Source organism: Dermacentor andersoni, chromosome 9 (assembly GCF_023375885.2).
Source record: "Dermacentor andersoni chromosome 9, qqDerAnde1_hic_scaffold, whole genome shotgun sequence".
NCBI lineage: Eukaryota > Metazoa > Arthropoda > Arachnida > Ixodida > Ixodidae > Dermacentor > Dermacentor andersoni.
This window is the reverse complement of record NC_092822.1, coordinates 65,435,305-65,458,995: the sequence shown is the minus strand read 5'-3', so window position 1 is coordinate 65,458,995 and position 23,691 is coordinate 65,435,305. Positions and strand designations below refer to the sequence as shown.

At 47.8% G+C, this 23,691-nt stretch overlaps 1 protein-coding gene across 4 annotated transcripts in view; it reads left to right on the top strand.

The window, feature by feature from the left end:
• ArfGAP1 (ADP-ribosylation factor GTPase-activating protein 1) overlaps positions 1-23,691 on the top strand; it is a 69,466-nt gene that overhangs the window by 33,271 nt on the left and 12,504 nt on the right. The window lies entirely within an intron of this gene.

The following is a 23,691-nucleotide window of genomic DNA, read 5'->3' as shown; positions in this document are numbered from 1 at the left end:
CATGGTTTTGGCTCATAAAACCCCAGAATTTAGCTTTTTTGTGCATGGAGAGGTGGTAGGCAAAGAAGCATAAAGAGGGCAAACAAAGAAACAAGAAAGAAAAGGAAAACAGAGGAAGTTTTCCTTGCCCTATGGTGTGTGTACAAATTCGAATGCCTCAAATAAACAAGTTTCAGCTATGCACTTGTCCTATCTTGGTCTTTGTGCGTATTTGTTTTGTGCTAGACAACATAAGGGGGGAGGAAAGAGAAAAGCAGAAGGCAGGGAGGTTAACCAGAATAACGTCCGGTTGGCTACCCTACACCGGTGGAATGGGAAAGGGGAAAACAAAGATGACAGGGAGAGAGAGGAATGGAAAGAAGGAAATTATAGGTGAGTTCGCTGACACCTGTGGTCTAATTTAAATTACATTAGTAGTCACAGACATTCACACAAGCCCGTTGTCCTCGAGAAGCACAAAAGTGCTTTCACCGCTTTATGGGCCAACAGTGTTGGGGGCGATGTTCCAGCAGCACCTGCACAGAAAGTGGCTGATTGTCCAGTTCTTAGAGAGCGTTGGCAAGTTCTTGTCTTTCTGGGGCATATCGTGGACAGTAGAAAACATAAATGCCACATTGGGCCTAAGCAGGAGAAGCATTCCAGCAAAGCAGATGTGTTTGTGTTTATTCCATGATGATGTACTAAGGATGTCTAAAGTCTTCGGTAGGAGGGAGGTTCACAAGGGTATGGAGGCTTAAAGGGATTCACAGTGGTAGAACAAGGAATGTCACTAAAGCCAACGTTTCAACAAGGACACTTGTCTTTGTCAGGGCAGCAAATACTTTGTGCTGTGCTAACATTTTATCACCAAGGCTAACATTTTAACATTTTGCTAACATTTTATCACCCTTTGTCACAGGACAAGTGTGTGCTGTCGTCTTCTCGTGATTGTGTGTGTGTGGGATGGGGGCAAATGTAGTGCATGCCAAATTGTGCCAAACCAGGAAAAGTCATTTTAACTGTGTAAAAGCATTGCAAGCTGAAAGCACACTAGGAGTGAATATGAATTCTCGGATGAACGTTTGAAAAAGAGTAAGCTAATTAGCAGAAACCTTCAGAGCACCATTACCGCTGCTTGTTGATGCCAAATGTGACCAAAGGGCTGACCTCGTGGGATAGATTTCTGTCGTATGTTTAGTACGGCATTGCAAAACATCCATCGGTAACCACATTTCTGTGGCAATCAGCACGCATGTCATGGGATGATTGCTTCAGTCTGTGAACTCATAGAACAACTTCTGGCTGTAATTACAGGACTGCCACTGTAAATGGACACAGTGGCGCCAAGCAAACCCTTGCGAAAAACTTGCTACATATTCACATTCTATACGATCACTAGTTAGTTATAAGCTGCTTCTGCTCATAGTGTTCTTATGCGACTCTTGCTGCTGACAGCAAAAGCGGTCATTTTTGCATAGTGTCAATAGATGCTGTCATTTTGCCAACACAAAAAATAACGCAGATACAATGCACATTTTGGCATCCATGCCATGTAGCGAAGTTTTCTTGAAGCGGTTAATGAAGTGCTATAAATTTGCCCATTTCATTCCTACATCTTTGGCATAAATGAAACTGGCGTGCATACGTGGTACTCTTGAGCACTAGTGCCACACAGTGTAACGACTTTTATATTGGCTTCTATTTATTAATTTCTTCTTATGTATTATAAACATACCACCTGCTTCTTGGCCATTCCCCCATTGTGGACATTTGCCATAGCACGGAACTCGTCATTGTCATCATCAACACGCAGCAATTACCTTAAAGAACTACAGCAAACGCTCAGTTGTAAAAACGTCAGTTTAACAAATATTTCAGAATAACGAACTTTTAGAAAATCCCCGGCGGTTTTCCTGTGCATTCTATGCAAAAATCTTTCAGTTGAATTAATTTCTCTATAGCGAATATTTCAGTTGAACTAACTTGATCAGTGGACCCGTGCTCATTTTTGAAATCAGTTCAGTGAAGTTTTGCGCCCTGCAATGCTGGTATCGCCAATGCCCGCCGCCCCCAAATCGCCCCTCCAGCGGCGGCTATGTTCAGTGTGACGGTGAGCTTGTCACCTGTGCTGAGCTGTCAGATCTGGAAATTGTTTCCAGTGTTGTTCCGAAGAAGAAGAATGCGACGAGGAGAATGCAGTGTCAGATGTAAATTCAAATCCTGCAATTCTAGCTGATGGCCTGAGGCTGTAGGATGCTTTGCAAAGTTGCGAGACTTCGTGTCTTGGGAACAAGATTTGCCAGAGGTAAAGCACAAAAACATAGAGTCTCTGGACAGCTTTGTTACTTCTTGCGCTTGAGGAGCACCAGTGTAATTGAAAATTATATTTCTTTTTTTCAAAATGAGATAGGGAGCAACGTAACTACCATGGACTTCATGTATATTGATGTACATAACTCCATAAATTGCATTTCATACTTTTGACTCGATATCAGCATGCTGTGCCCTATGCTGTTCCGTGTTCTAGTGAACATTCAGTTTAGTGAACTTTCAGTTAAGTGAACTTTTTCCTTGGAACCCTTGAAGTTCACTCAAGTTAGAGTTCACTGTAGAGTGCATTGGTACGATACAAGTTTACGTGCCATTGTGGCCTAATGGTTAGAGCATCAGACAGCTATGTCTAGGAGGCCAAGGTTTGATCCCAGCATTGGGCATGTAATTCAGTTTTGTTTTCTTTTTTTTAAGTAGTAACTATTTGCCGAGACAGCAGCAGCAGCACCCAACCAGCTCGCAGCCACGGTCAGGAAAGTTCAGGAAGGTTCACAAAGCAAGCTTTGTTTTAAAATTTCTTTTGGCTATGTTGCAGGATAGCAAAAATTATCAAAATAAATTATTTCAGGATGTCATTATAGAGCAACATTTTAATTATAGAAGTGACAATAGGGCTGAATTATAAGAACTTTTATACAAAACAAACAATTATAAAGAAGTAAGTGTAGATTTAAACCAAAAGGCAGTGATAAAGTAGAGTAAGATGCGTATTGCAGGCAGCAGTTGAAGCCAACATCAAGCCAAAGATTTGTAAAGGAACCATTGCATGGTCAACCATCGTGTCGTGTTTTACGTTGCAGCGAAAAGAGTCCACATGCTTAATCCAGAAGTTAAAGAAATGTACATTTTTATTTATAACCCAAGAGCTCTGCACTTGCTATAGGACACCCGTAGTTCCCTGCTATTGTATGACTCTGGGCTTTGCTGTAAGTGGCATTTGGCCACATTACTTTGATTTGCCCTGCACATGTCAGAGGAACAAGATGGCATGCGTCATCTCTGGCATTAAGGAGGGAACAAAAGAAACGGGGACTATGAATACTATAAGTAGGATGTCCAGGAGCTTCAGTCCTTGATGGAACGGCTTTGTGACAGTTTCCTTAGGAATAGCGTTAGATGCTCCATGTACATGTTTGCAGTTTGACAGGCATGGGATCTTCTGGGTATCTATTGTCCTAAGGTGCTGTGCAGAAGCATTTGCAGTCACTTCTGTGCACTTTGTACAAAACTTAATTTTTCTTATGCTGCTGACGTTGCTACTGGTGAAAACAGTTGCCTGCTTTTCTGTAAGCAGTATCAGGAACAGGGGAAGGTGACCTGAGAAAATTTTTAAACACTGATGATGAAACATGTTTTATTTAATGTCACCCGAGTCCTCTCTCTGTGCTCTTGAACCAATTCTGCTGCATGCAAGAAGTTACACCTGTTCTAGAGCAATCTTGCACTCGTGAACTTGAGTTTTAATAGGATTGATAAGTGAGGAGTTTTTTTTCAAAATGGGTCAAATCCACGTAAACAAAAGTTGAGAAAAAAGCAAAAATTTGTTACCGGACCGAAATGCAACGCTAGCAAAGCTATTATATGATATGCTTTACATGTCGGCTAGGGCAAGTTTACGACCACAAGTAATGAAAAATTATGCGGCAGATATGCCCAATATTAGGGTGAGAACTCTGGATTTGGCTCGTATTGAATTGAAACACTGGATTTTAGGCGGTATTGTTATGAAAACTTTATTAAAATTGGCTTTCCAGAATGGCATCATGTAATAATGACAGAAAAGCTATAATAACATTGGCAGCAGGGCTTTGCTGTGCTTCAAGAACAATAGAACTATACTTGAAGAGCAGGTGCGTCTTCTTGGCAGCATAAGCAGCTCTCTTCTAATTCTTCCGCAGAATCATTTCCTTGGGCGCGCCTGAAGACACTAACGAAGTACGCAAGCTCTTCATTGTCTTGCCAGGAATTTCCGAAATGCTTCACAAGAAGGCTGGTCACATCTCTGACTTTCATTTCGTTGACGTGGTGTGCGTAGAGTGCACATCTTATGGGTGCTTGTGCAAGGGACCTTCCCCTTTTTAGCACTGACACAAAATTTGACACAGAAACTTTATAGTGAGGCTCTGCTCTAATTTGAGGACTCCTACCAGCTGCATTTCTTTGAATGTAGAAGACCTTCGTTTCGGTTATCTTGAACGGCAAGCTGGATGTCGACTTCATCACCGCCGTGCAGTAGGCCTTCCAGTCGTACGCATGCCAATGTTTTCCAAGCTCTAACACAGTGCCGTGATTTGAAAAAATCCTTTGGTAGCTTTGTGGATTCAGGATTTCTTCGTGTCGTCTAACATCTTTTTCAATTCTGCCAAATACCCTGTCTGGGGGTAAAAAACTGTGTCCTGTGACAGGAAACACAAGGGAAACTACTGAGACACCTGCTGGAGCCTCATTCTGGAGCCACCAAAGAAGCATGCAAAGCACAGTACTGTTCTTGTTTTGTCCAGCACAGCCATCGGCTACTAACCGCACCTCTCTAATTCCTTCGAAGTTAGCGCTTCGAAGTGTATTATGTACCGCACTGGCTACTTGGTTGCTTCCTTTGGAGCTTTCATCTTCGCTCCATGTGTAGGAATGGATGGCCTCTTTGGGCATTGATCCATCTGCCTGGTTTTCCACCACGCAGAGGTGGTACTGATAGAGCTGGCGGCTGTAGTAGGCTTCCTGGTCCGGAACTTTGGGGAGCACTTGATTTTGTTGGCAATCAAATGAGAATGTTTTCAAGTCTTCCCTCTTCTCACGCAGCAGGGAATAAAAAGCCTTATACTTCAACTTGTGTACACGTTGCTCTGTTATGACACGCTGCTTCTGTGAAACATCTCCACAAGTTTTCATCTCATACGCATTTTTCAGGCACACAGAGCAAACGTCTGTCCTCGGTGTTCTGAACGAAAGATTGAACGTCGCTCGAAAAATGTGGTGAAAGAAGCCATACTTCACCCTCACATCTTCGGGTGCTTGTTGGTTATAAATCTGCCACAGGTTTCGGATGCTCTTCAGCTCACTTGGAAGGTATAACTTTTTTGTCTTCTTCCGGTTGTAGTGCGACTCTCTTGCCCGAAGTCGCTTAATGAAACCCACAACAGCTGATCGCTTTCGACCGTAGCGCTTGATCTTCTGGTCACCTCCACGACTGTCGGCTTTCAATCACCTTTTTCATGCTTGTGCTTTATATAGCGAGTAACTGTGCTGTGACTAATATCAAGCACTGAGCAAAACATATCGCGACAAACACGAATCTCTTGGCCATTTTCTATCCGTACCTTGTAAACAACAGCAAGGCTCCGACGAGGTTCCGCTTCTTTTCCTCTCCTACGTTTTACGGCTGTTGGCGTGCAGTACATCAAAACGAACGCCTTTTGTTCCACGCTACACAGTTCGTAAAACTTCTCCTTGAAACGTTTAGTGGATGCTTCTGTCACAAGCGCACACCTGAGAGTCTTTTTCACGTGTTTACATTTTGGCAACGGCGCATTCTTGCTTTTACGGTGGTGATGCGGCTTTTTTTCACTTCGCCGTCGACGTCTAGGGATAGATCTTTCGCCGATCTCTTCATTGCCATCCGAATCCATGAACAACGATATCAGAAAAGCGAAGAACTCGCGAAAACACGAACGAAACACTCTGAGCTGTCAGGCGGGAACCAACTCCTTGGCGGGAACTGACAAGGAGGCAGTGATGGCTAAATGACGTCATGCCAAAAGCGCTCTCCTATTGGGCAAATGGATTTGGCTCATTTTGATCCGTGCAACAGCTGGATCTGGCTCAATTTCGATACGAAATGCGATCTGCGAACACGTTCGCCTGGCGTTATTTGACCCATTTCGTTGCAACGGTTTTTCTATGAGAAAGTTGCCTAGTTTTTCTTGTCATTACCGTTTTATCTGACCCAGTTTCGGTTTGTGGATTTGGCTCATTTCGAAAAAAAAACTCCTCAAGTGAGCTAGTTGGTAATGCATTATTAGAAAATTTAGAGCGCAAGAAAGACACTGGACTAACTGACCATCACCGCCAAAAGTGTTGGACTACTGCCCCCTGCAACAACAGGCAGTTCTCCAGGGAGTTGGATGCACTAACCCCTGAGCTAGTGAGCAACTTTGTAATGGGTAACTTGTGCAGGGTTTTGTGTGACACGTAGACTGAGAGAGTGATGGCGTTATGCATGTATTTTTAAGGCGACAGCAGGCAACACTGTAGTGGAAAGAGATGTGTGCATTTCAGTGAAGATTGGGAAAGGGGTGGTATCCAGTGTGGGAGCACCGTAAATGATCTCAGATATAAAGTTTAGTTGCAAATCTGCTCTCGTGTGTGGTCTCCTACCTCTCCTCTTCATTTGTGCAGCTTTAAGGAGTGCTTACACACACTTTGGAAATTGCAGAAACGCTACTACACTTTCCTCGCACCCAAAAGAATGACATAAGGCATGAATATTGGGAATTACAGCATGCTTTAATTTGATATTAAAGTTCGTCTTGAAATGCCAGAACTGGCATCACTGACACCTTGACACAGGGCAAAACTTGCAGACTTCATGTGGCAGTAAGGCTAGGTACGATTCCATTCATTAAGAAAAACGAGAGTGCTGCATGTGTTTCTTTTGGCACTGCTTGCACATGCCAGCTTCAGTGATCTCAGTGGCAGAGCAGGTCAATCTTAACACGATGTCATGGCCCACTGAACACTTACTTACCGAAACTGATTCGTAGAAACTAGTGTTTTAGTAAATTAGGGCACTCTGGTGCTTGGCAGCAATTTTTTCTAGGATTTAGATAGCTTGCACCTTCATTGAAAGCAAAAAGATAACACATCCAAAATGAAAAAAAATATATGCTGATCCCACACACTGTGGGAATCAGATTTAAATGAAGCTTTCTGTGCTACTTGTGTGCATTGACGGTATTTGATGGTGATGTTGACGGCAAGCAATAGTCCTTATGTGATAAATTTACCTTTCCTGCACCACTTGTGTTTGTCCATGTAGTACACAAAACACAGAGAGACATGTCATTAATTCCCTCATTCCTTTACTGAGGAGAGCCAAATGAGCAACGTGTCAGCATGAGATCTGGTTGTACCCGTTCTCTGCCACCTCTCTCACTCTCTACTCCGTCTCTGATATTCTCCCTACCTCCTCCCTGGACTGTGGTTGCTGTTGTGCGTGAGCACGGAGGAAAGCGGGGCAGCTCCTGCAATGCTTTTGCGGGAGTTCGCGCCTAATTACGTCGTCCAAAGGGCATTGTGTCCCCACTCTACCGAAACATCCTTGACATCGCCTAGCTCATCTCCCCCACTCCTGCCGTGAGCTCTCAGCCACCCCCGACGCGGCGTGCAAGGCAGCATCAGCAGTGAAAAATTCCATGGAAAAGGCAAAAGAAAGCTTCGCTTTAAAAGAAAAACAAAAGCGGGGAGGGTGAGCGCCTGATCCTTCTGCCTTCGATTCTGATGATCAGTGGTAAAGGACAGAATGCGCGCGGATTGCGTCAATCATTTTTTTTTTTTTTTACGTGTAAGAAGCGCGGAACCTTGCAGTGGACAAACCGAGCAGACTACCCTTCCCTCCGAGCATCGCATACTTGTCTATGGCTGCCTCTGCAGGCCAGGGTTCGGGCGAGTAATCGCTCCCCCCAACCCCCTTCGACCCCGAAAGCAGCGCCGACGCCCCCTGTAGGCCCGTCGCCGGAGGCGAAGGCCGAACGCCCGGCGCGTCGCGTGCCCCGGTGGCCTGCCTGCGCGCTTTCATAGCCGCCGTGCCGGCCCCCTCCTTGCATTTTCCCGGACTATTTATGCGCGCTCTTCCCCTTATCGCCGCTCGCGCACGGTTGTGTTTCTAGTTCCCGCTGTTTCGCTGCCCTCCCGGCGTACCTCGTCGTATAATAACGCTGATTCCTGTTAGTTAATTGCCTGGAACTCGGAGCGCGTTTGCGAGGAGAGCAGCAGGATGACTCCGCGGCGGCAGCCAAGCCGTCTGCCGGATCGTGGCTTGGGCGGTGAAGGGGTTGCGACCGTCGGCATTCCTTATACTCGGATTATTGCGGCTGCCGATTCGACTCGCCGCCGTCCCTTGGCGCTTGCGCGAGCGAAGGGAGCAAAAGGCAGGGGTGGAGGTTGTCTTCGAATAGCGTGTAGGTTTGCAGTCGCCATGATGTCGCGGAATTATTCCCCGTGTCACTGGTGCCATACTGTAGTGCGGTAATGCAAGTCCAACTCCGTGTGTTTCGCTGTGTAGTTGTAATTGATCTGCGACGCTGTCTATTGAATGACCATTTCGTGTGTCACTGCAACTTGTGGGTGTAAGGGTTTCGTCAGATCACGTGTTATTTGTACAGCGCACATGCGACGTACTATGTTTCATTCGCAAGCGGTGTGCTGTGGCCACTTGTCGCAGAGGGCGTGTCACTCCGCTCGTTCGGTGGTAACTGGGTTCAGATCTGCGACGCCTATCCGTGTTGTAGCCACGTTACATTTTGCGACATGAAAGCGTGAGAATTAATGTTGCGTCGAATTACACGACGCGTACCTATATGTGTCGTACGCAACGCAATATCTTATTAGTCGTGCATGCGAGCAGTGAGTGAAGTCTAGCTTTCGTTGCGGTGCTTACTGTGTGTAAAACGCAGTATATAGTGGTGTTTCTTACTATTGCTCTCGAAGTTATAGACTGTTTGCATTGACGTCATCAGGGCCGCCATCTTGGGGTACTAGCACGTCGAGAAGATGCGTATAACGAGAATCACAGCAGCAAGACGAGCGCGTCTTGCTGAGCAACAAGTCTATAACAATGATTATTCGGTGAAAAACGTGCGCGTGGTAATATGGTTCACTGACGTTGTCGTAGCTGCCACGTTCGGGTACTAGCATGATACCCAAACATCCCCTCCCCCCCAATAAAGTGAAAGAGCCTACTTACAGCATTTCGCGTATTATGCTTCCGCAACAAGCCAAAGTATCTGCTGTTTGCGTACATGCTCTTTGTAGTAGTTTCTCGCAGTTAAAGAAAAAAGACGAAATTTATATGCCATTTCGGAACGCTAGGAGGTGCACTTCGTCATCAAATAAAGCAAGTGGGCGTAAAGAAAGTGTCCTTAGGGGGTGTAAAGCCAGAGTACACTCCTTTTTCCGCCTACTAGACTGTCGCCACATCACGCGGTTTCGCTTCTGAGCCTTTTCTTTTAGCTTTCCCGGTTTAGTGCACCGTGTTGAAGGACAGTGTCGAAGCTGCACGGGATTTTTTTCAATTACGCTAAACGGGCCCCAACGTATCGCGGACCTTTTCCTGTAAGTTCATACTTTCCTGGAATCTTGAGCTCCCAAGCGTTTAGTGCCGCCGTAGGAACAAGCGACCAGCGCTTATTTATTACACGACGATAACGCTAACCAATTGCGGCGTTATTTTTACGCGGCGCGTGGTGTGAAATATTTTAGTGGCGTCATTGAACTAAAGAAAGCGCGCCTTCTATTTAGTACGTGCATATGCTATGATGCGGCCAAAAAAAGAAAGAGGAACGGAAGGGCCGAGCAACCCAATCCAACAGACAAATGAAGTGTATTTCTTTTTGGCTTGTTCGTTCGGGGTGAGCATAATGACGTGCAACCAAAGCCGCACCTGTAGTTTAATCTGTAGCTGCGTGCAGCGCCACCTGGGAGCTTGCGTCAAGCAGCTGCGGGGCGATCGGTTCCCGCAAGCTGCTTGCGCGCGTGCGCGGGGAGACGCCTTTTGTCGCCTCAATTCTCGCGTTTTAGCGCCAATTTATAGCCCTTTATGACTGCCTTACCGCACGTTCTCGTATTATATATACACTGACCACACTCCCCAGTCCTCTCAGGCGATCTGAGCAGCGGCTGGCACCCGTTCTAGAGTGAACCGCGTGACAGAACGCAGCTGCGCTCCAAGTCGGGCACGTGGCGCGCGATTTGAATGGGGAGTTTCTAGGAACGTGCGCGTTTCTCGGAGCGATGTCGTGTGCGTGTTTGAGAAAGACAGCGAGAGAAGGGTAGGAAAGATGGAGGGAATCGGGCGGGGGAGGAGTGACTAGCGCTCCTTGTGATGGCAGCAGTGTGTTGCACAGAAAGTTCCCCATATAGTATGTCGCTACGCGACGGTGGCAGCTTGTGGGATGACTGAGCTCGACGAACGCGAACGCAACTTTGTTGCCTGCAGGAGTATTACCGCGTGTTGTTGCAAGCCGACCTAAGTTATTCATTTGGCAAACAGTTAATTCACTGCGCCAACTTGCGCCCTGAAAGCCGGGCCAAGCTCGCTCTCTTGGGCGGACGCGCGTGCTATTGAAATGAGCCGTGTCTGTGCTTCTTATGGTACTTTTTAAGTAGGAAGGTTTTTTGCTAATCACAAGGACAAAGAACAGTGACTGAAAAGGCTACTTTGTGCTTGTCATTGACACTGGCGGATCCAGAAACGGGGGCTCTCGCACACTTATCCTCCGACCTGAGTAATATAGCATTACCTTGCCCCCCGCCTTTACAAATTCGAAAACGATGGTCACCTCCCTTCCTCTGTAGGGTTATCCACGTTCAGCCCCATGGTCAATAGTATAAAATTGTCGCAATGAAGTCGCAGTTTCGCCGGACAGGCGAATCATTCATAGCGATAGCAAAGTATTAGACAACTGCACCAAGTAAGGTTCGTAGTTTTGTCGGCCGTATAAATTGTAATAAATATTCGCTTGCTAATTAGCAAGCACGGTGTCACGCGCGTACAGGCAAACGTGAACAGATTTCACTCGATGACCGCCAGCAATCGCTGTCACAATGCTGGCGCGATGAAGAGCGGCGGCCTCGGTGAAACGAACGCTTCGCGCAGTCCCTCGCTTCCACGCTTCTCCGAAACTTGAGATCACGCGGCTTCCAACTCCAACACTAGGCGAGCGGCTTCCAACTCCAACACTAGGCGAGCGGGACGTCGTGCCTGGAGGCATAAAGGAGAGATTCTTCAACCTGGCACCACTAATGTATCGCAGGTGCAGTTACCATATACATGTAACTAGCGCGTATGAACCGACCAGCCATTTCGGCTCACCAGCTTTTGCATCCGCCGCCGATTACCTGCAAGATAGGGCACGCGGGTAACGTATGCGTTCAGCCTTGCATGCGGATAGCCATGCACAACCACGGCCGGGCTAAAGAAGACGCGCGCTTACTTGCCCCCCCCCCCCCCCTCTCAGAGAGCGCGCTTGATCGCGTTACCGACTCCCTCGTGCACCTAGCGCGCGATTCATCACGTGACCTCCAACATTCGGCGCGCGCGGGAGGACGGGGCGCATCAAGCCACGCACCGACCCTCTCGGCTCACCCTTGCACGCTCTGCCTCGCACCTACAGCATATGGCGTGTAGGACGCTATCTTATTGCAGTTGGATTTTATACGAAACCTCACGGCGACGACAACGGCGAAGATGTGCCCGGAGTGCCCGTATAATTTCTGTAGCAATAAAAGACGGCACACTGCACAGCGTGCCGTCCTTTCATGTGTCTTCACTTCGTCCTTGTTATTAGTCCCGCTCCCGCCTGACAGTGAATAACCAACGAGCCGATGCTTTCCCGTTATGCCAGTCGGAGAGGAAGGACGCCCTCCAAGGGAATGGAAGATGGCAAATTTGCGTGGTACAAAAGCAGCGCTCTCTGGCTCTCGTTTCTTCTCCCTTCCAGTACGTGCACTGCAGTTGCCCTAATGTCTACTAATCATATAATACATACTCGTCCAAACCTCCCGCTCTTGTTCGCCTGCACAGGACCTCGCCAGCGAAGGTAACGAGCACGTGACCTAAGCGGTCGTTCAGTTGGATGTCGCGAACTTGAATAGACGCTAGCAGACGAGCTATAAGGAAGAAAGTATGGGCCTAAGTCGATCAAGCTGAATTTAATTGCAGACTCATGGCGCCGTATTTCTGTTGTATGCTCACGGCGAGGTTGAGTATAAGCGAGAAAAATAGTCAGAAAAGTAGACAGTGTCGGTGCCAACTTGAAATCTCTTGTTGCTTATCGCGCCGTCCTTTGTCGAAGTCGTCGCACTGACGTCATTTCTCAGACAGTACTAAAGTGTTGTCATGGGCGGATCGCAATGTGGGCGATACACATGCCATTATAGAAACAATGGACAAAAGAAAAGCACGCGTGTTTGTGTTCTTTCTTTATGAAACATACGGGTAACAGTGCAAACAGACGACCACAAAAAGGGAGACACGTAAACACGAGCGATGTCTCCCTTCTTGTGGTCGTCTGTTAGCGCTGTTGCCCATATCTTCAAGATGAACGAACTCGCCCAAAAAGAAGTATTGATGTTGTGTTATTCAGCCGTTGTATACAGTGTCGTAGCTTTATATGCTGTGTGGGGACACGCATTTATTACTTTGATACTGCAGGCAAACAAAATAAAATTAATAACAATAAATTGCTTTTTATAGGAGTACTCAATGACATTCTCGACTTGTCATTTTGTTGCGTTAATTAAACGGACGTCCAGACTGTCGAGCCATAGAACAAAAGAAAAAGGGGCAACACTGGAAAGCGTCAGAGCGCTTTAAATAATTTACTACCTAATACTTGTCTCCACGAATCGGTCTCGGTTTCCGTACCCATGGAGGAGGTGTTATGACGTCATGATACATTGGCTCTACGTTTTTGTGATCGCCGCGACAAGTCACGCGCGAGCACTGCCAATAGACGCACTGAGCACTCTTTGTCTATATTTTATGAGCAACGCCATCACACGCATAGCACAAAACTTTCTTGGGCAAGTTGCTTCTTAATTGAGCAGGAAAAACAGTAACGCGACGAGTACACAAGACAATTTTTCTTTTCTTTCTCTTCATTTCTTTCTCTTTCTCCGTTTCTTTTTTTTTTTTCTCGCGGTACTGGTTTTCTTTGTCAGGTATATGCCTAACTTTATTGCTGTACGACGTCAGTGAATTGTGATCTGTGTCATGGCGTCGCGATAAGTCGGTGACGCCGTGGCCAACGTTACTAGACGCTAATGTTGCCCGGGGCGGCATTTGCAGACGAACTTTATCAAATTAAAGCACAAGTGTTTCCAAACGTTCGTACTTGCTGGTAAAACCCGATTAGCAAGAAGGGGTTGCCATTAGAGACCGTTATCGTCATCAGCGCAAAGCACGGGCGAGAGGCAGTTCTCCGCCCGCCTTTGTTGACTGTGTCATACTCGGTACTAGTGCAGTTGACGCAAGGATCACGCGCATGCGTGCAACGGTTCTGTTCGTTGTTACACGCATATGCGGTCGCGTGAGTGTTCTGAATGCCGACGGGCGCATCGAAGTGGTCAGTAGGATAGCGCGTTCGAACGCGGCGTTATAGTCGTTTACTTTTCTTTCTTCTTGTTGTATCTGTTTCGTCTCTGTGGCGCTGCTCGTGAGTTGAAAGGAGGAACGTCCGAGTTTCGCGAAAATACTTTGCTCAGGAGAAGATGAAGGAGAAAAAAAGTGTGTCGAGTCTGTAAGCCTCTGGGGTGGCGTCCGTGCTGCGTGCGGCCTTCGCTTGGTTTCGGTTTCCTAGCCATCGCTTCGCTCATTTTCTTATATACGCTTTTTTTCCCCCGCAGTTTCCGTTTTCCTTACCCCCCCCCCCCCCCTCCCCGTTCATAGTTTCTGCTGTGTATCCACGTGCTTGGAGCGCGTTAGCATCCATCTTTTTCTTCTTTGCTTCGCACACAAAGAGCTTGAAAGATGCCAGGGGTGTCCGAGTTTTGCGTGCCGTATATATAGATAACCGCGTGCGTTTTCCCCCTAGTCCAATTCTTTGTTTTGTTCTTGCGGCAGCAGTTTTTCCCGTAGCGGAGGCTTTGTTGCTTTCGCCTATAGTGTCGCTGTGTATGCTATTTCGCCTAGTATATAGTGTCCCCTACTTTCGCGGCTTCATCTGAGCGTTCGGAGGCAGCGCAGTCCCTGTCGATGTCCTTTGTTTGCAGCTTCGGACCAAGTTAATAATAGCGTTGTAGACAGTGCGCCGCCGAGCTGCTTGTATATGCGTCACCAATGGTGGCGACGAGCGTATAACAATAGAATTTGTCTTCTTTTCGCTTCTAGGACTCGCTAGCACTCGATGCGTCACCAGCGACGTCTGCGCATCCTTTCCGGGCAAACGATGGTTCGCCGTAGGCATAACAGTGTATCGCAAGCTGTCGTCTGCTTTGCCGCCATGGGAACAGACGACAGCCCCGTGCGCGCCTGCTGACCGCATCCTCAATAGTCTTTCCGGGACGCCTCTCTGCCTGTGGATAACGATTTCAACAATGGCGCTCGCCTCTGCTGTGTATGGCGAAGTCCTTTCTTGCAGATGTGCATTGGCCAGTGATGGTGCTGCTGGCTTCCTGAGCAGCCGCCGACCGGTCTGTGTCCAGATGAGCAGTGTCGTTACGACGTGGTTGTGCTCGCAGGGAAGCAGCCTCCTTGCTGGCAGTTGTATTTCCGTCTTGAAGTCACCTCGTTTGGCGCTTGCAGACAGGCTTAGCATGCGGTTACGTTTTGAACTAAGCAGCCTGTTGCTCTCTCTCGCAAATAGTGTGCTAACAGTACAAGCTGGCTTCCATCCGGTATTCGAACGCGACGAGCCGCCTTATGCATAGTTGTACGAATCGCCCTTCCAAGCGCACGATGGGGGTTCGCGCCAGACGTGGTCATATATCGCAACCGTCGTCTGTTTTACCAATATTTAAACAGACACCACGACCGTGTCCGTCCGTGCTGCGAATATTGTGCTGGCAAGAGCATTCCTTTATTTTGGTTTTCTTCTTTCTTTGTGTGTTTGTGTCACGCTATTCTCTCGAGAAACAGTGGCTGTATTTCCTGGCGCTTTTATTTGAACAAAGAAAAAGGGATCTGTAATCTGTAGATAACACCCGGCTGCGATTTCTTTAGCACGTCTGTCTGTGAGTTCACCGTGTACCAGGAACATGTTTTTATTTTATTTTTTTCAGTAACTTGGGTTCACGCACTGCTATCGTTGAGACGACCTTTGATATGTCTTGCGTGAGAAACATGCCGTCGATTGGTCCTTCGATATCCTTTAGTTCTTTGCTTGTTTTTATTTAGGTTACTATGCACTTTTACATTGCTCCACTGTTACATTGAAAAAATACGTTCAAGAGCATAAAGAGATTTTTAAAAAAATTCATTAAAAAGCGAAAACTTGTGCATCTGTATCATTTACTCTCTTTCTGTTCGTAATATGATTTCCATTTTTAAATGACGGCACTGGTCGCGCTTGAAAGGGGGTTTCATGCGCTCTTTTGGTGCGCTTGACGAGTGCCATTCGCTCGAAAGCTACTGGCTGGTCACAATTCGCATTGCTTCGGCGGAATACTAATGTAAACTTAAGTACCGTGTGGTTGACCACATCCACCTGTAAGTTCCCTGCCTGCACGAGGTCATCGGCAAAGCAATTAGAAGCGGTCGTCGTTGGAACTATGACATGGTGGCTATATCTACGTTGTGCCGCCACTTTGTAGAGTTCGTCTTGAGCTCACTTCTCACATCTTTTTCGTGCTCGCTGCTAACAAAAAAAAAAAAAAAAAAAAACGCGTAGGCATGAATAAAGTAGTGGCGATGGGTGAAATGCGCATATTTTCCATTTGCTAGTAGATCTTCAAAATGAAATAATCTGTTACCGCCGCGCACATTAACATCATTGTTTCTAGAGTACAGACAACTTTTTCCTTCCACCGCCATTCGCTTGTCGCTGTCCTGCCCCGAAATATGGTTCTCACTGTGTACATGAAAAGCACCTTGAAGACGACGGCATTTCTGTGGTACGGGCACAGATACAGAGTGTGTGTATATATATAGGAGGATATGGGTTGACCATTGCCTGCTTGTTACAACCAGTGTAACAGTTCGTGCGGGCGGTCGTACCACGCCTGCGTCCACGTTTCGATACGCGCTCGCTCGCCCGCAATCTGAGCAGACGACGCGAGAAGCCGCGAAGCAGACGGACTAAACGCCGGGAAGGCTGCATAACTCTCTTCGTGCAGGAGCGCATGTAATCGACCTTAATAGGGCGGTAGCCGGGCGATGGCGTCCACTTTGCCCGGCGCATATAAAATATCGGCCGCGGCGTCTGGATCGCTGCACACGTATCGCGTAACCTCTCCCGCGGAGCCACCGCGATAACCGATTTGTCGCCCGCCGTTTCGAATTTGCGTACATGCCGAGGGCGCGATCGCCGCAAACAAAAACAACGTCACAACGGTAGAGAAGGCTTAGGAGGGAGGGAAGGCCGGTTTCCTTATAAGCGGCCGTTCGTGCGTGTCGAAGCTGCATGGTGTCTTTTCTTCTTCTTTTTTTTATCTCATTGTCATTTGACGAATTTCTTATTTCGTTTTTGCCGCCGGAGAGAGAGAGAGACCGCGCGGTGAAGTCATCAGGGAAACGTGGGCGTAACCAGATCTGAAGGACGTAGTACATACGAGAGCACAGCGGCATGGCCGCCACCCCCATAGATTGTGAAGAGAGTAGACGCCGTCTGCACGCGCGTTGGTTCGGCAGCCGCCTTACTTACGTGGGCCTCTCAGAAGCACGAACGACGTCGCCGTTGCTGCCATTTTGTCTTTTTTCTTTCCTTGCCTTCCATTGTTGGTCGAGAAAGTTTCTTTGGTTCGTTCGAAGAAAAAAAAAAAGGTCTCCGCGCTTTTTTTTTTTTTTTTTTTTTTTTTGTGAAGTGCCCGTCTCTACGGTTTCCCCGTGAAGTGATCCGGGATAGGACAGAAAAGTGTACGTGGCGGTCGTTCCCTTTATCACGACTCAACTGCGTGCCACTTTAAAAGAACGAGGGAAACAGTGACACATCTTTTGGCCGTATATGTATGTCAAATCAAGTGGACAGGGTCCGTATTCATTTGTCTGATTCTCTTTCGAGCTCCGATCATCATCCGTGATCCATTTCATTATCGGTGGGGGGGGGGAAGTGGGGGGGGGGGGGGGCTTGCATGCGAAGCTCTCGAAAGATTATACACGCTTTAAGGGTGTCATCTTGTCAGGCTAAGGTAAGAGTCACAAATATCGTGGCCATTTCGTTTCGCCAGCGACACATGTGCGGTGCACGGAACAGTGATGACCATTATCGTTGCGTCGCAAAATTGCACACTAAAAAGAGTGCGCAATTTCATTGTTCGCCCGCATGTCGCTTCTTGTAGTTTAGTTCCCTAGGGCGTCTCGATGGGCTAGTTCTTGGATTTTTGTAAACGATCAGTTGCTCAAGTCCACACCGCGCGAGGAGACGCGCCCTCGTTTCGTATTGTTGAGGCATTTGTGCGGTGTGTGCAACCGATCTCGTTCGCGAACGGAAAAATTGACATCCACCCGAATGTAGCACGAAAGCTACAAAGGGAACCCACACAAATTTCCTCAACTACGAAGCTTTTGTTTCTGAGAAACCCGTGCGTTTTTTCCTTTGTAGCTTCGTGCTACATACAGGTGTATGTCAATATAGAGTTTTCGATCAGGGGAACGCAAGAGTTGAGGCCCCCTAATCTAATCTAAAAAACTCTCTCATTTTTCCGTTCATGAATCTCCCTCCACCTTGCGGAATTCCGCCGAACTAATTTGCCAGACTGATCTTGTTAAATTTTCTACCGCAGCTCTACCAAGCATGGCCTTCGTGAAGCATTCGTGAAGATGAGCGTGTGTTTGTGGGGGGGGAGGTCATTGCCACATGGAGTGATTGAAGAGCTGTGATAACATCTTGTACGACCCCTAAAAACGTTACACTCTTTATGGAGCAAATTTCGACAACAAAACGCCTTTCTCGTATGCACCCGTGTCGTGTTACACCCTTTTGGGAGTAGTCGTTATTCTCATTTAATTCTTGCAGGCACACCTTCAGTATTACACCCTTTAGAAAGTTGTCATTCTCATATACACCCTTGTATTGTTACACCATTTAGAAGGTGATCGTCATTCTCGTATACACCGTTGGATACTGTGTCTAGTCCCATAATCGTTGTTCTCGTGGAAATCTGCTGGTGCTTGCCTGTTGGGAACTTTGCAAACGCGCGAAACGTTACTGAGAAGTCCCCTGCGTACATTGTCTAAATGAAACTGCGAGGATGAAGGCGATTGCCGTGTTGGACAAAAATAACCGAAATATGTTGCCGTAACGTTGTGTACGTGTCGTAAATAAACGCCCTCAAGCATTCCAGAACCTGACGATCGGTGTTATTTAACTGCACTAGCGTATCAGTTGCCGCGGTCAGAAAGTTGCGCGCGCCGCCTTTGTAAAAGTGTTGGATTCTCTCTTCATTAATTAGGACTGCAAACTGGGCTAGTTTGATTGGATTTATGGTCACAAACAAAACTCAGCTCGAAGACAAGGGCCGAGAAAGAAGTGTACGTGTCGTGCCCTCGTGTCCTGCACACCTCCCTTCGTCTTTTTTCTTTGTGTCTGGACTGGTTTAAAGGCAAACACAAGTGTTTGTTAACGAATTTTTGCCGTCGCCGTCGCATCCTCTTCAGTCTGTCCCCCCGAACTTCGGTCGCCCGCAAAGTGCTATAGGGGTCGCGTTGTCTTCACGTTTCTGACAACCCTGCGGCGTTTCACCACCGGAATCTGCTTGTCGACGCAGCTGCGTTGAAGCAGGAAGCAACCCTTGGTTTCGAAAAGGACGCGGGGTGAAGGACTTCCCAGCCGTATCTGTCACCCGCCTTGTTTTGCTTGCTTTGCGAGGACGGCTCGTTGTGCTCCCCGCTTTGACGCTCGTGTCGTTTTGGCAAGCTGCCTTTAGCTTCCGACAACCCATCCCGGGCGTTGAAAGTCGAGTCGAATATCAAAACAAAAGAAAACATCTGTTCGCTTGCGTTTTTAATTGCTGGCGCTCGCATTACCTAATTAACGAGGCCGCTGTCGTGGAGCGGGATGGATTAGACGAGCGGCGTTTCCTGTGACCCGGCGTCTTCGCTGTCGTGTGCTTCTCGTCACTGAAGCAGACGACGGGCTGTTCCGCAGCACCGAGCCGGACGTCGTCTGCTCTTTTGCGCGCTTGCGTAGTCTGCTCGAAAAGCAGTGAACAAAGAAACTAACCTACTGCCGTTCATTGTGCTCTGGTTCTGTCAGATGTGCACTGGTGTCGCTGGTAAGGAGTCAGCGCGCGCGTAGCTCTCATTTCTCTGCTGACGGCGTGTATCGAGCTACGTCTCGAAGTGCGCCACGATTCTGTCAGAAAAAAAAAAAAAAGAGAAGAAGGGCATGCAATAACCTGCCGAGGGAGACTTTGAGGAGTCTCGCGAAGGAAATAAAGAAAGAAAGTGGGCGAAAATGCGTCTATATTTTAGGAACGCGAGCGAATGGTGAGCGAACGGGTTTCCGCGGGGGTCTGGCTCGACTGCCCGGTGTTTTCTTCATGTGTTTCTTTTGTTCTTTTACTTTCTCGCGCGGCGGTCTTCCTTTCCACTTGTTTCGCTTTGACCTCTGGCGACCGGTCGCGGAACTGCGCCGCTGAATCGCTCGCTCGCCGGGCTGGGCGGCCGGCGCGTTTTCTTTTTGTTTCGTTGCGCATTTCTCGAACGAACGTGTTCGTCCTTCCCGGTTGTAGTACTTTTGCTTCTCCCGTGAGCTCGCCCGCTTTGCTTTTCTTTGCAACTGTCTACCTGGGCGCTCACGTTCCCTTCTCCCCTCTCTCGTTCGCCAGCGGCTGCGTGTAGGCGGGCGTTGGCCAAGATATGCAGCGACGTCGCTCGCCTCTGCCGCCGCCGCCGCTCGCTTTTGTCCAACTGTTGCGTTTGCTCGCCGGTTGACGCTCGACGCGCTGGCGAGCGTAGAAGGAGGGTTGGCTTTCCGGCGTTGCTTTTGCGTGCGCTACGAAGTAGTCTGATCTAGTCGGCCGACGCAGACGACGCGCGCGCGCGCTCGTCTGACCGGTGGGCGCGTTGCAGACGACGTGCGGCTACCGGGCGCGGCCATGTTGGAATCGACGAGGTGTTGTTTTTGACAGTTGGGCTTCCGGTTCGACCACGAGCATCGACGACAGAAGCCAACCCTTTCGTTTTGTTCTGTTTGTGTTGCTCTTACGTACTAGTACGTCGCCGGCGCCTGTTTGTGTGCGCGTGTACCTGTGCTTGTGTGGTTCGTGTGGTGTCGGCCTGTCGTCGGCGTTGTTGTGGTTTGCGGCTCGCCGATCTCCATCTCCACTGTGCACGGGTGGCCGCGAGCAGAGCTTTTCACCGTAACCAGTGACAAGCGCGCGGCAGGACATGCGCAGCGTCTTCGCATCACTGTGTTGGCGTCGTTGTGTGATCGTCTGCTATATTTAGCGAGCGGCATCGGAGAGGCGAATCTGCGTAGGATGTTCGCCGGAGCTGCCGCGGTCGCCGTCGCAGGGATAATCGCCCATCGATCCGCTGCGGCTGTCCGCCGCCTAAACTGCGTCGGGCTCATCCCCTCGTCTCATCTTCCTCCCTCGCATTATCCGTCGCTCTTGTGAGCGCCCGATCACTTGTCGCGGCGCGGTAGGGGGCGACCGCTGATAACGGACGTCTTTAAGCAACCGCGCGTCGCGCCCGCAACCTCTTCGTGTGCACGACACACACCGCTTTCAGCCGTCTGTTGTCGCCGTCTGCTGTTGTCGCCGCGGGTCAATCGGAGCGCGCGCCGTCGGCTGCACGTTATCCTCGGGAGGAGCCGAGACGCTGCGGAGAGAGCGCAGCGCCGGCTTCGCCAGGCGACTCGCAGACGGAGACGGTAACAGCTGTTGCTGGCCCGCTGCCGCGAACTATGGAGTGGCTCTACAAGAATGCCGGCATCGGTCAGCACTCGCTGCTGCTGCAGGAACCGACCAAGGGAGCCGCCGTGCGAAAGGGTTGCAGGGTGGCTCGCCACGCAAAGTGAGTCCGTGTCGCAGTCGAGCCTTGCTTCCCTCCCCTGCCGCGAAAGGGCATTGGTGGTGTGGAACGCGCCTCTTCGAAGGTTGCGTAGAATAGGTGATGTATATATATGTACCCCAGAGGTGATGACAGTAGTGTGAGCCCCAGAGTTGATCGAAGCTAACCTTGGCGACTTTGTCGAAACACTTTACCCATATAGCCGCGACATTACCGCATGCGTAGTTGTTTTATTTCGCTTATTGGCTATGACGTTTCTGCTTTTGAGCACGAGGCGGCGGGTTCGACTTCCAGCCGCCGCGGCCACATGCAAAAACGCTCGTGTACCGTGGTTTTGGTGCGCAGTAGAGAAGCCCAGGTCTGTGAAAAATCAATAGTCATAGCGATGTCATGCTATTTACAATGAGGTAGACATAAACGTAACAGGAGCTCAACAGTTACGTCTTTTTCTGGTGCATTTAATAAGTACATAGAAAGCGGAATGTCGTTTTTTCACTTTTGACAAGTGCACTTTTGTCGTGTTTAAGTCAAGCATTTGTTTGGACGGGAGAGAATGTGCAATGCATAAACAGGGTTGAAACCTATTTTGATACTCCATGTCTGTGGTTATTTAGCAGGCAACATTCAGTGCATTAGCTGGCAGGAATAGCAACAGCTGGCATGTGGCTCCCTTAAAGTTAATTAACCTTGTTAAAATTGGGTGTAGCATTGTAACTAAGCGAAACTGCAACAGTTGTCACATTGTTATTGTAAAGTTCATGAACATTGTTAAGCTATAGAGCGACAGTAGAACTTGTGTGAAAGCTATTACGCTTTGCTTCAGCGCACTATGTAACAGCTGTTCCGAGCATATTGTCTGAGCTTTCATCCATTATCCGAAGTTTGTGCACACAGGTGTCGGTTACGTTTTATATATTTTTTTGGTTCATGGCAACAAACAACTGGGCCGTCGATGCACCAGCTTGCAATGCCACCGCAGGCCTTGAACGTTTTGGAATAATGTTTCAATGAAAAATTGGCCAAGGTTCCTTGAATGTAGAGATGAGGCTAAATTTTTCTTAATAAAGATAGTGCTAAACTATCATACATATATCTTAGTGACCAAAGCGCAGTGCTAACATATGGTGACTGAGGTGTTGCAAGTTAGTTGTTGGAGTCTGTGAAGTCTGCATTGATCATCTCATGGCAGTCTAGGTTGTACTGACAGCTTGACACATGTGAATCGGTGGTCATTAACAACGCTGTCAGTTATGGTTATCGTTAATTCATGCTGCACATTGTTCAGTGGGTTGCACTGGATACTGCATAATGCTAGAGCATGAAGCTTGCTCCAAACTTGGATTTGTTAGTATTCCAAACTTTATGTGCTGGGTAACCAAGACCAACTTATTTATATTTAAGATAGTACAGCATCGAAACTAAAAAAAATGTAAAAAAACTTATGCACTGCCATTTACTGCATTTAGTGTTGGCCATGTCCTTGGAATTATTTGTTCAGATGTCTGTTATGCATGTGGAAAAGCAAATTTCAATACTAACCAGAAATTGGCATGATCTTGCTGAAATTAGGTAGTGCTTATTGAATAACTTCACAAATCTGTAGCTTTGGCTACAAGGGACTCCTTGGTGTCATTATCCAGGTTAGTTTCGACCATTTACAGTTCTCTGCGGTGCACTGCATGGTTACTTGCATTCTTCTACCTTCACTATGGGGCCACAGCACCTGGTAATTGAGCACTTACTTTGATCTCGGCATATTGTGTATTTTGTCTTAGCTTAAGTGTGTTTAGCGTTGAAAAGCATGGTGCTATATCATGCAATTAAAAATGAGCAGCTTTTCAGTTTAAGGTGTGCTACCATACGTTAGTCACTAAACTAAATACCAGTGAGTTCTTGTCAAGGGAGCCACACATTCAGTCTAGCGGTCAGAAAACGTACAAAACGAAAGCTAAAGCGTGTTTTCTTTCATGCACCTTATGTTTCTCATCTGACTGTGAGGCTCGAAAATTTGCATTTGACCTCTTATTCTGTCTATGGCTTGCTCAACCATGACATCACAGATGCCATATTGGTGAGCCTAGGAAGGAGTACTGGCACATATTTTCAAAGTTGTAGAAACTCTATCACACACTTTTGCACTTAAAATGATGCAAATTAGCAATTGTGAAGGTTGGCAAACACTTATACTCTAACTTGATACCAAAGGTGGCCCCAATATAACGTCCCTGATGATATTGACATTAAGTATGGCATCATGACCTGGAGTGACACTTGTTAACATCATATGACAATAAGGCAAGGTATGATGTTGATTGCTGCATGCATTTCTTCTGGGTGCATCCATCAGCAGTCGCACAAACTAAGCGTGCCTGTGTATCATGTTGTGACACTTCCAGCTCCTGTGTACAAAACCCGAAACTGAACTGTAGAAACGGGCATTATATTTGGGACATTGAACACTTGAGAGTATCTTTTCTAGGTTTGGGTTGGGC